This window comes from Tyto alba, unplaced genomic scaffold (assembly GCF_018691265.1).
Source record: "Tyto alba isolate M040663 unplaced genomic scaffold, T.alba_DEE_v4.0 Super-Scaffold_1, whole genome shotgun sequence".
Taxonomy (NCBI): Eukaryota; Metazoa; Chordata; class Aves; order Strigiformes; family Tytonidae; genus Tyto; species Tyto alba.
This window is the reverse complement of record NW_024881261.1, coordinates 35,770,203-35,783,326: the sequence shown is the minus strand read 5'-3', so window position 1 is coordinate 35,783,326 and position 13,124 is coordinate 35,770,203. Positions and strand designations below refer to the sequence as shown.

At 40.6% G+C, this 13,124-nt stretch overlaps 1 protein-coding gene across 1 annotated transcript in view; it reads left to right on the top strand.

Annotated features, from left to right (window-relative positions):
- Window positions 1–13,124, top strand: part of CTNNA3 (catenin alpha 3) — a 519,632-nt gene that overhangs the window by 430,846 nt on the left and 75,662 nt on the right. The window lies entirely within an intron of this gene.

Genomic DNA, 13,124 nt, shown 5'->3' with positions numbered 1-13,124 from the left:
TGTACCCAGTCAGAATCAATGTACTTATTTTAATGTTCTTCCCGAAGCTCAAGAAAATGCTTCAGAACAGCTTATTTTTGAAATTTGAAATGGAATTTTGTCAGATGCAGAATTTCCTCCAAATACCTTCAGTCCACAAATCACATTTCAAATGATATAAGATAACATCTGAGCTGCGATACCTGCATGTTCAGCAATTTTGTTTTTATTTAAAAGTAAATATAATAAAAATGTAGATATGTTTTGTAAAGGAAGGTTGTCTTCTGAATTGTCTTTTGAGTTGAGAAGAAACAGACTCTTCTTTCCTTTAAAATATGGAAACATATTATAGGCTAGCATAGCCAGCTCTTCGAGGGAGGCAATTCTGCCCCTCTACTTCCCTCTAGTAAGACCCCAGCTGGAGTACTGTGTTCAGCTCTGGAGCCTTCAGTACAGGAAAGACATGGACCTATTGTAGCAGGTCCAGAGGAGGCCAGCAGAATGATCAGTGGGGCTGGAGCAGCTCCTCTGGGAGGCCGGGCTGAGAGAGTTGGGGAGTTCAGCCTGGAGAAGAGAAGGCTCCGGGGAGACCTTCGAGCAGCCTCCCAGGGCTTAAAGGGGGCATGTAAGAAAGATGGGGATGAACTTTTTAGCAGGGCCTGTTGCAATAGGACAAGGGGTAATGGCTTTAAACTGAAAGAGGGTAGATTCAGCTTAGATGTAAGGAAGAAATTTTTTATGATGAGCGTGGTGAAACGCTGGCACAGGTTGCCCAGAGAGTCTGCAGCTGCCCCATCCCTGCAAACACTCAAGGCCAGACTGCATGAGGCTCTGCACAACCTGATCTAGTTGAAGGTGTCACTGCGTATGGCAGGGGGGTTGGACTAGATGACCTTTAAAGGTCCCTTTCAACTCAAGCCATTCTGTGATTCTAATATGGAAAATATTAGTGAGTCTTAACATATTGCAGTGTATAAGTTACACAGTTTCAGTAGGAATTCAGACGTTCAAAATCTTTAAAATGTCTCATCCTTATTGTGGTTCTTAATTATGAAATTGTTTATATACTGAAGAGAGATCCTGAAACGCTGTTGTATGGTTTGCTGTTGTTTCACTTCACCTACGGTGATTTTTGATTGGTTGACAGCAAGTTAGTCTTAAATGATTCTGTTTTGAAATGATTATTTCTGAGGGTTTGTTTTTTTTTTTAATCTGGTGGTCGTGCATGTAACCAGGCATAAAAAATTAGATAGTGATAATTAGATAATGACTTTGTGTGGAGGGCTTACTGAAGCCTGGCCTCCTTGTCTTGTTCAGCGCCTAACTACATGATGCAGGATGCAACTAGTACCATCTAATTCCACTTGAACTGCTTCAGAAAGGTTTATTACTGTTTTGCTATTTTTCAGTCCTGCAGCATTTTAAAAATATTTTTGTTTCTTACCAGATTTAGAAGTTTCCTAATCCTGTTTGAACTATAGTCAGCTTCTACCACATGTATTCAAGGAATCTTCTGTGTTTGCTTGTGTTCTGTTTGTGCCTGTCACTGTTACTCTTGAGTAGGCTTCTGCTCTTAGAGCATCTTCCAGATACTTACTTTTCATGCCATCAAGCCTTGGTCAGATACAGCTCACAGATCCCACCGCAGTAGGTGTGTTTACAACAGAGATGAAAGCAACGTCGCCATTTGCTGCTTCTTTAAACTGTGTACCTCCTGAGAGGAGTCCAAGCTGAAAACATTTCTGGACAAAAAGGCCTTTTTGGTGGTGTGTTCTCACAACTATATACTTTAAAGGATGTTATTTCTCTGTTAATCAGGGAATTATAAAACTTTTTTTTTTCTGTAGAACTCTGGAAAATGTATTTTACAACAGATACTTGCAGGATCAAACAGGAAAGGCAAGTATCTACCAGGAAAATCACATTCATGTGATAAGTGCCACTGCTGTTGCAATATCTTAGTGGAGTTTTGAATGCTGTCCTCTTCTCTGTAACTGAGAAGTCCGTCTTCGGAAGCAGATCAAGAGCAGATTCAAAGTTTGCCTGCTTCACATTTTAAATATCCTGGTAGGTGATCTCAGCTACTTCATGTGGTTAGGCTGTGAATGATGTTGTCATGTTGTCAGTACGCAGATGTTACTTGGTGGGTCCTGCTAGGACTTGAAATAACTGTAGAGTGAAGCTCTGTGCCTCAGACACAAGGAAGAAAGCATCAGGCAAGCTAGAAAACATCCCAAATGACTGGTGCACTAGGAGGGTCATTGCATTATTTTCCTCTGTCCCCTTTAATTCTGTGAGTCCTATTGAGGGAAAGAAAAATGGCAGGATAGATAAGCAGTTTTGGTATGACAGTCTTTGTCAATGAAAATTTTCTGGACTCTGCTCCTCCTAATCTGCTAGTACAGACCTCTGTGCTTGTCCCGGGCTCAAGATGCCTCACTTCACAGCATCGTACTCCCTGGCTCTGTTCCTCTACTTCGTAGAAGATTGTTGCCCACAGCAGGAAGAGTTTATGTGAGTTGGATTTATCTGGCAAAATAAACCAGATTGAGGGTGATATTCTGTTAGGTCTTCTGGTCAATTCCCGAGTCAATGAACATAGTCTAAGAGTTTTGGTTAGGACATTTTTTTTTGTTCTAAATCAGTTAGGCTTCATTTAATGCCTGCATTGCTCATCCTTTCTTCCCTTAGTGACTCAGGGACTCTTGTTTTTTTAAGATTGCAAAGTTGTTTCTAGCTGTTCTTCAGTGAGATCTTAGTCCTCTATATGTCCAGTCTTCTTGGACTTGAACTTCAGATACTGTGACTGACTACTCCTCTGTGGAGTTTTTCATTTTTGGGAAATGCACTGAGGAGTGTAACAAAGCTTCAGTCAGTCTCTATGAAGACACAGACACCGCTCTGCAGGAAACTCAGGAGTGTCTGTTCTTACAGTCCTCTGTGATGTGTGTATGTATGTGGACAGCCACTCAGAAAAGGATATTGTATCTGCTGTACTTCCTTCTGAAACATGAGGGGAAAATACTTTCATCTGAAGAGTCTGCACATCTGTATAACACACGGTAAGTGCAGTGTGTACGCATAATATGTAAGGTGATAGTGCATCTGTAGCATTACAAGTCATTGCACAACACCTAAATGGACAGTATTAATATGATGATTTCTATCAGTGCCATCTTTGCAAGTGCAATCTGGCAAGGAAAGTAGAAGATAGAAATTACCAGAATTGGTAATGCCGAATTGACAGATTGTCAGAAATTACCTTAATGGCTGTACCTGAAGCTGTAGGTAGCAAAGAGTAGATCCTCTTCCTCCTCCTCTGAATTGAAGAAGTTATGACCAGTGGGACCACTTGTACTGAACCTCCCATTATCCTAAACAATGCACGTGTTTGCCGTGGAAATCAGTGTGGCTTGAAGTGTATTCAACAGTATTTGAATGCATTCAACAGCCTAGCAGTTGCAGAGTCTTGATAAAAGCCAAGGAGATCAAAAAAAAAAAAAAAAAAAGAAGGAAAAAAAAATCATTAAAAAGGACATGTGCAGCTTTTTACTTAATGAATACCATTATTCAGACACTGTCATGAGAGGGGTTTTTTGAGGTTTGGTGAAATGATAGCCTGCTACTCCACCATCCCTTAGAGACACTGACTGCCAGCACAGAGAGAGTGCTGAGGAAACCCTGGCATTCATTTTTTGAGTAAGGATGTATTTGCATTCCTAATTAGTTACATTCCAGACAATGCCAGTTTCATTTCAGCCTGCCTGTAAGAAGCTTTAGTAAATCTGATGGATATTCAGACGTATGCTGTTACCACAGCAGCCAAGGTGAGGAAAGAGAAGTGTTAGTGGCCAACTTATAGGGGCTTACTGATACAGTGCCAAAGAACAGTGTGTTGCAGATTACAGGGGATTGAAAGACTGAATCCGGGAAAGAAATTGTTGATCAAAATATCATTGAGAAGTGTAAATGAACAAGGACACTGATTCACAGGGGACAATTTTTCAACATCAAAGTAAAAGCAGAAACTCTCGATATCAGCTCCTCGGGAAGCATTTCAAGCATGCAATTACACAGAGAGAATGTTTTTAAAAATAAAGTTCCTAACTGTAAAATGCTGCGAAAAACTGTTGTTAATGCAAATTATCAGATATGCTTTTCAACGTCCAAGTTTAACCATAGATTCATAAAACATTAATTCCAGTCCTGCAGGTATAATGTGAATAACACTTGAGAGCAACTAAATAGTAGAAGGTGCGCTGCACTGATGAGCTGTAATAGAAATGCCTCTGGGACTGCAGGATGCTTCCCTTAAGGTGCTTTTCGTTGTTTTACTCACAAGGACTAATTCATCCTGTTGATTTGAAATAATTAGATATGTGATCCAGGGTGTGTAGCTGCATGTGCTTATTAGTGTCCACGCTCCTCAGTCCTTTTTTGACTCTTGAAGTGTCAGATTTTTTTAAATTGTAGAGGCTTTGTGAGCTTGATTTTGCACAGGAACATTTGAGCATTATCTTGGATAGTGTTTTAGTCAGAATATTGCTGTTACGGAAATAGGTTAGGGTAGATAGTAGAATTAAAGACAAGAATTCTGCCATGTGAAATACATGGCAAAGTCCAAGGAAACAGGGTGACAGTTTATGAGACAATGCGTATTAAATGTTGCATAACATAACGAGTGATACTAGAACTTATTTAAAAACAAAAAACCAAACAAACAAAAAAACAACAAAAAAACAAACAAACAAACAAAAAAACCCAACCAAACCCCAAGGGGCTTCTATATGAAAGTTTAGTTTGTTGAAGAGTATGAGGCAGCTGGATTGAAGTAACAGCTAACAATATTCCATTAGGATATTAAACAGAGTGGAAAGTGGTAATGACTTCAAATAAATAATAACTAATGATAGCTGAAGGCGGTAATAAAGTCATCCGAACAGAAATACATCAAGAACAGTGGAAATGAATTCACCAGGTCAGAGTTTCATGGAATTCTTTGTTTTTATTGGAGGATAAACGAGTGAACTGCTGAGTTTTCCAGAGAGGAAGAAGAGGGCAAAGTGTTCATATATTCTATTCAAAATGCTTTTACTGCTCTATGTTCACGGAAGCAGTGAATGTGGAACCTGTGTTCCCTAATTTTATGAGAGGCGGGAGTGTATACTGAGATTATAGTTCTTATCTGATACAACGCATGGTTTTGATGCATTTTTTAAAAAAACCTTTCTGCTTGTATTCTTTTACTGCGGGTTTTAATTTCCTTTGCAGAATCAAACTCAGTTTAGCTACACCTTCAGATGTCTACAGCATGACCCTTTTTACAGTGTTTTGGCTACCTCAGTATACCACTGGAATGTGTTCCCTTTTTCTCCTTTTGTTGGTTGCAAATTCTGGGTAGTTTTTCATTCAGTTTTAAAGAACTGTAGGAGTTCATCCATAACAGAGCTTGTGAGCTCTTCAATGCACTTGATTTCTTTCAATAAGAGACTTCACAGCAGACTTCCATCTCTTGTACCCAGCAGAGTTACAGGAATTTTCAGAGCACGGACTTCTCATAAAGGAAGATAGCAATGGTGAAAACCTTCCTATCATCCTGTTTCTCTTCCAGACATTTAATAAGCGTCTAGTTTAAATTGTACCTTTGTTTTTATTAATGACAGAATTATCCTACACATGCAGGGTTTTCTACCTGTTTTTACTTCTGCAGTAGGAAGGAGTTAGATCTTGTCAGATGCAGGCAATGGCACACATGAATTAAATCTCTACTTAAAAGCAAAGCAGGGAAGCATTTGAGAAAAAAGACATTTACTGCAGTTTTATAATTGTTTGTTTTTCCAAGAGAGCCCTGAGACTTCACGGGGAGGAAGGACAAAGAACAATTCATATAGTTTTGGTAAACTTCATTGTTGTTGGTCTGAAATTTGATTGATGCTAACTCATTACAAATACATATTGGGGATTTTTTTAAATACCTTTTTCTTCATTTTTCTATCCTACACCAATTGCACAAGAGGAAGAACTTCTGCAGCAGTAGTTAGCAAGCCAGTTAGACCTGCACCTCTGATCACTTTCTTGCCATTTCTGACATAAGTAGGTCAGAGCTGACCTTCCCTTCCCTCAGCTCTTTTCCAACTTCCCTGGCAGAAAGCAGGAGCTTTCTTGTGTATTTTCACTTACGCTTCCTTATGCACCAAGCTTCTGGTATAAACATAGCTAGTACTACTTATGTTGTCATCTTTTTTAACCAGGAGAGGATTTTTTCCTTGTTATTCAGGAAAAAACATGCTCTATACTGGTTATTACTAAGCAGATGCTTCCATGCCCTATCTTCTTCAAATCGTGCTTTTCTTGCTTATTCTATCAGTCCTGTCATCCAAAGATTGATGCATCTAGATGCAGCGTGACTGAAAAAGGGTATAATATCTGATGTCCTTTAAAAAAGAGACTGGCAGAAGTGCCGGTTTTCTGTTAAGGATACTTGGACACCTGTTCCTTTCTCAGGTTTTAATCCTGAGCCACATAAACGGTATTACTGGGAAATGTTACATTTGTGCTGCAGAAACCAAATAAAAGGTGAGTTAAACCTATTTAGTGCCATGCTCAAATATGCATACTTGCAAGTAAACGCTTCTGGCACCTATTTGTCCTTGCTATATTACCTGGCTTTTTAACATCTCCAGTCAGGATCACCAAGCTTGATTAACTTGACTCAAAGCACTGTCCTAAATAGGCTACATTTCATATCTTAATTCATAAGCATTTTTGGAAAATATGTATATAGCTATTCTTTGTCTCATAGTATACCTGGGAAGTCATCTCCTGTTGCAAGAAATACTTACTTGTTTATATTTACATCCGTATTAACATCATAAACTCAGTCATTGTTATCATGACTACCTTGCACATGTCTTACAAAAATGCTCTGTGCTGCAACAGTTTTGGGAGACAGTCTGCATACATTTCAGTTTAACATGCTGACATTTTTTTAAATGCTTATCTCCATTTAGTACCAGGTCAGTTTGTGTTCACAAATAAATAAAGCCAATTTCTGTTTTCTGGCAAACAACTACACATATCATTTTGCTTGTATTTCATGTTTATGTACCATATAACAAACTCTCAGAGGTCCAATTTTCTGCCAATGCCATGAGTTTAAAGGCCCTTAATATCTTCAGCAAATCAGGTGACCATTCTGGTTCTGTGTGCAATAATGTTGCTGGGTTTGTTGCTTTATAGAGCAAAAAGCTGCTCAGCATTCTATCTGCAAATAAAAAACACCCTCCTGTTTACCTTGAAAGTTGCATCATTTTTTCCTGAACATGTGGGCAGGTTGTAGCCCTAAGAAGTACCTTTAGAGTTTGCAGTTGCCACAATTGCTGTAACAAGAATCTGTTCTTAAGAGCTGAGGTGTTTCTACAAAAAAAAAAAAAAAAAATCCAAACCACTTTGTTGGTAGAAAAAGAGATTAATTTATTGATTTTAAAAACAGATGGTGTGTTCACATCTCAGGTAGAGGGAGCGAGACTGAAGAGGAAAAAGCGGATGCTCACCCTTCTAATCTCAGGCATGGGAGTGAAAGCCATAGCACAGACACATTATTATTTCACCCAAGGAGGGATGGCACTTTTCCTAACACATCTTCAGGTCCCCTTTGCTTAAACCATTGAATTAGAGTCACCAGGGTGGTTGGTGAAGGATAGATTTCATCTTTTTGAACAAAAGATAACAGAAACTAACTAGCTATTGTGCTTCTACATTCCTGCATTTTCAGACTAACAAGTTTTAACTTTTTGGTTCATTGTACATCCTTCTGACTGCAGTCCCTGCTCCCGCGCTGCAGCCATTCGTTCAGTTTTTACCAGGAGATTTCTGACTGCAGGTTTTGTGTTCTTTTTACATACAAAATTAATAATGGTTAGGAAGATAAGTGCCCCCCTTATGTACAGTGCCAAAATTGTCCTCCTATATCCATATACTATATTGTTTCTGTACAGAGAAACCATCCTGTAGTGTAGGAGTATCAAAAGCAGATGCCCCCTTCCAAGCAAGAATATGTAGAATTTACAAATTGTTTTATGTATATGTTGTAGGAGTAGACTCTTTCTTTAATTGCATGTATAAGGATATGAGAAAGCATTTGACATTGTCAGGCTACATCTCACATACAGGTCTGATGGTGAAGATTTTCTTTCCCTGCCAAAGCAGCAGCTCACGTGCACCATCCAGGTGACTCTAGATAGGACCAAATGGAAGTAAGTACTTAAAAGGAGTGCCAGGAAACCCATCACTGGGATAGCACCACATTCAAGTCTGCAGTTACTGTATGTTAACACTTACTACTTTTTTTCATTAGTTTAAATTCTTTTAATACTATTTAGTATTACTGGCTTTGTCCAAAATACGGTTAACTGAGCCTTCTTTCTAAACCAAAAATACTGCAGTATCTTTGGAACCAAGCCTTATTTTGCACTGTCACACATTCTAGTCATCTCACACTCTTGTCAGTGAGGGGAGAGAAGAGAAACATAGAGAGAAGATCATGGAAGGAAGGAACCTCAGGAGATCATCTGGTCCAACCTCCTGTTGAAAGCAGTGCCATCCAGGGCCCTGTCAAGCCACGTCTGACTTCACTGTCTGTTTTTTTCTTTTAGGTATTAGTATTAAGACAGTAATGAGGCAAGCAATCATAGTGTGTGTTAAATCTTATTTATAAAAGCAATCTGCTTGCTACATTGCATGCAACTACTAGACTATAATGCTTTTACCATTGTTTACTATGTCTATGCCTGCTTGTTTACATTCAGCACATGCCTGTATGACCCATCTTCTCTTTTTTATTATTTTTCCAGTTAAAAATCTAATTTTCTTAAATCTGCCTTAAGTTTCCAGTTTGTAATTGTTGTGGTTTGGGCCTGGTTGGCAGCCAACCACAATGCAGCAGCTCTCTCTCCCTTCTCCTCCGGCAATGAGAAGGGACAGAGAGCCAGGCTTGGGGTTCAAGATAGGACTGGGATGGGGAAAAATCCCCCTTTATGGTCACGAGCAAAAGGCAGACTCGTTAGGGGAAGAAAAAAAGAACATACATTTATTACAGACACTAACAACACGTAACAGAGTAGGACAGTGAGAAGCATTGCCACATCTTGAGAACACCTTCCCCCCACCCCTCCCTTCTTCCCGGGCTCAGCTCTGCTCCCGATATCTCTACCTCCTCCCCCAGTGGCGCAGGGGCAGGGAATGGGGGGTGCAGTCAGTGCTGCCACTTCCCTTATCTTCGGTGAGGGGAGTGTCCGGAACTTGTTCCTCCTGCTCCATCGTGGTCCCCCTCTCACAGGAGACAGTCCTCCACAAACTTTCTCTGACTTGAATTCCTCCCATGGACCGCAGCGTTCCCCACACTGCTCCGTCATGGGTCACTAACTTCCTCCGACTGGATTCTCTCCCACGGCTGCAGCCCTTCCCGAGCTGCTCCGGCGTGGGACTCCCCCGCATGCTGCAATCCTCCCAGCGCTGAATTACAGCAGCGGGGGCTGCCTTTTCCCATGAGACCCCGGCCTTCTTCGGGCACAGCACCTTGATTATTCCGAGCAGGAGCCACAGGCCATAAATCAATGTCTGCTCTACCATAGATCTCCATGGGTGGCAGGGGGGGCCGCCCTGCCGTCTCCCCACAGGATACAGGGGGGTCTCTGCTCCGGCACACCTCCCCCCTCCTTTCTTCCTCCGTTCCTCCACTGACCTTGGTGTTCATGCAGCTGCAGCAACTCCTCCTCACAAGTCTGACTGCCCGTCACCACGTCCCTTCTTAAATACGTTATCGCAGAGGCGCAGCCGATGGGCTCAATTTCCCAAACAGAAGCGGAGCTGGCTTGGAGCTGGGGGAGCTTCGGGAAGCTTCTCACAGGGGGCCGTCCCGATAGCCCCCTCCCCTGCCACCAAAAAACTCCACCACTCACTCAACCCAGAACAGTAATGTGTCAGCTAATAGGAAAGATGTTGTGTTGTGTTGGTTTTCAAAAAAGGAAGAAAGAAAATAAAGGCATTATGGGTATATATAGACAAAAATAGTGAATGATTTCAGAAATGCTGATACAGGGACCAGTGGTGAAAGTGTCAGCTGCATGCCGTATCCATTACAATATAAATGTGCAATTATCCATCCTGGCAAATCTGCATTGTCTTCTGCCCAAGCTATACAGCCGTGGGCATCATGAAAGGCTGTGAATTAAGAACTTCTCAGCAGCAAATTGCTACATGGCTTACCAACAAAGTCTCTTAGTGCTGGGGTTACTGATTCGGGCAGAGAAGCCAATATGCTTTATACAGAAAGGGATGGCATGAACAGTTTTGATTTACATACTACTTTAAATTTCAATTCTTCCCAGTTTAGGGATTAAATTATATTGCAACTATGCTACATATTGTTTATGTTTTTAGTTGTTCACAAAATTATCCCTCTCTTTCAGGAAAACAGAACTTTCCTGAATGATTTGGTAGCTCTAGTTTAGTGTCTTATTAGAACTTAAACACAAGGCAGTATTTTTCCTGGAATGTTAAATTCTTTGCTCAAGGTTTTTTCTTCTTATAGCAAGGAAGAGTGATGTGTATTCCTTCCTTGCATTTGGTGCTTACTGTCTAATACAAATTATATTCCCAGAGAAATTGAATTAATATTGTTCTATTAAAAGGGAAGGACTGAATCTCCGGAACTAAAACTGGGAGGCACAGCAAAAGCATTAGAAATCACTGATACTCTATTAAAATACGCATCCTGCCACACGGTTCACTGGAGTATGAGGAATGCAAGCCTGCAAATGGAAACAGCCACGTCTCTCAATAGTGTTAATAGCTCAGGCTATGGTTCTGATTGTGAAATCAGCCCTGTCACTGCTAGTGCCGGTTTTGGCTCAGAGATCATCATTGCTCAGTGTAAAACTGGCTGCAGATCCTTTCTACTGATCATAATCATCTGTACAGTCCGTGGCCTAGTTTAAATTTCTCTATTGCCATTATTTTCACTGTGGAATCATTTAACTGGCAGGATGGACTCGCTTTAGCATGATGCAGAAAAGCAATGAGGTACATTGCAAATATATTCGATATGTAATTGGACTTCAAAAACATGATAACTGTTTGTGTGCTAGATTGTGATCTCAGTTTTGCTGGCACAAGAATGGAGTAGCAGTGCTGTGGTCTGCCATTCTGTGCTTTGACGCTGGTGTAACAATGTAAGATCTGTTCCTGTTGTCATCCATGTCGTTGCTGATGCAGCACTGTGACAGTGAAAAAGGAATTTATTTATTTATTTAACCCTAAACAGTTCTTTTGGTTCACATTTTTGTAATTACTTTGTATTCCATAGGTATATTTGACTTCAGGTTTTGCTGTTAATGATACCTTCCTGCTTTTTATTTATTTTTTTTTTTTCCCTAATGTTGCTTGCAAACTTCAATCTCACCAAATTATTTTCTTGAAAATGTGCTCATAGAGTTGGAATGCAGAATTGGTGAAGGCAGGTGGGCATACCAAGTAAAGAGGCACGGTAATAACAGGAAACTGTCTCAGAAAAACGAGAAATCTTGAAAGAAAATTCTTTGGAGAATTAAAAAAAAAATCCTCCACTGAGCTACTGAGCTTGATAAATGGAAGACGGTATTTTTAAGTATTGCTTACCTGAAAAGATTCTGTAGGGGTTGACAAACCAGATACTATCTGATTACCTGAGAACCTCAAGGATTTACAGCCTGTTCTTAAAAAGAGAGAAAAGAGACCCTTCATTATATTCAGTATCAACAGTCAGTGTATATTGATACTGAAGTGTGTTGCAGCAAGGGAGTACTGTGTATCATCTAGCACATGGATTGTGTTGAAATTGCAGTTTTAGAGCACCATTCCTTCAATGTAACTTAGCTATTAGCTTTTGAGGCCCTCTCGCTGTTCGCTATACCAAGTACTTTAGTTATTAGGAAATTAGAGCAGTAACGTTAATATAAAATTAGTTTCTTACTCCAAGTGCCTTGTTATCCCGGTCTTCAGGAACTAGTCTGCATAAAGTGATTATAGAAAATATAAGAAAAAACAATTATTCAGCAAGTTGGACGGAATTCTTTCTGAAAATAGAAGCTTTCCTTTTTCCTCATCACGGTCCAGCACAGAATAATGTATGAGAAATGATCATTTGTGCCAATTTGATTAGCCTTTGAAATATCCTGAACTTTGTTACAGTGTTAAATTCACCTACAAAAATAGTAACAACTGTCATGTTATGATACTGCAAAGCCTATCCCTGTGAAGTACTGAGAATAAAGAGCTGCCAGTAACAATCTAGGGTGAGGGGGTGGCAGCTTGGGGAGGCACAGAGGCACGGTTATGTGTCCCTGAGAATGGCTTTGTCAACAGGTGACTGCCTTAAGCCCCCTTGCAGCCAGAGCAGTAGCACGGCCCCCATCCCAGCAACACTCATCCCCTTACTGTGGTGTAATCTGGCTTCCTCCATTGGGATCGTGGCCAGCACAGGTAGGGGAATGTCATCATCCTTTCAGGGGCACTGAAATTCACTGGCTGACTGTGTGCAGTCTTGCAGTGAGGGCCACATGCTTGACTGCAGTAATTGGCGTCGGAGCCAGCTGGATAACTGTCATCCATTGTTCCTCCACCTATATTTATTGTATTAATCATACCACTGCCTGCCTTTTACCTTCTTCGTAATCAGTGTGTAATTTGCTCATTGAAGAAATCAGATAAGCAGATGTCAGACAACTCTAGATTCTTTGGATTTGTTGCTGATGTGCTGTCAGAGTGGAAATCGGTCCCTTTTGCCGTAGTGAGAAATCCCACCTGAACATGGCATGCCGTGCTATGTCTGTGAGTTTTGCTGACCTCACAGGGTTGTTCTGTCAAATACACTCTGAAAATGTTTGTGGGTTTGTGAAAGCTGGCTTCCAAATGTGTAAAAAACCAAGCATGAGGTGTAATTAAAGAAAAGAGCTGAATAATAGTTTGCTGTTTCAGTGAGGAAGAGCTAAGCACAAGGAGCAAAGGTAACCCTTGTAGCACAGGGTTTCGTGCTTGGACCTGTGTAAGTACGAAGCTCAGTCTGACCGGTCAGCGGCCAACACGTAAGACAAGTCTGTCACCTCCAT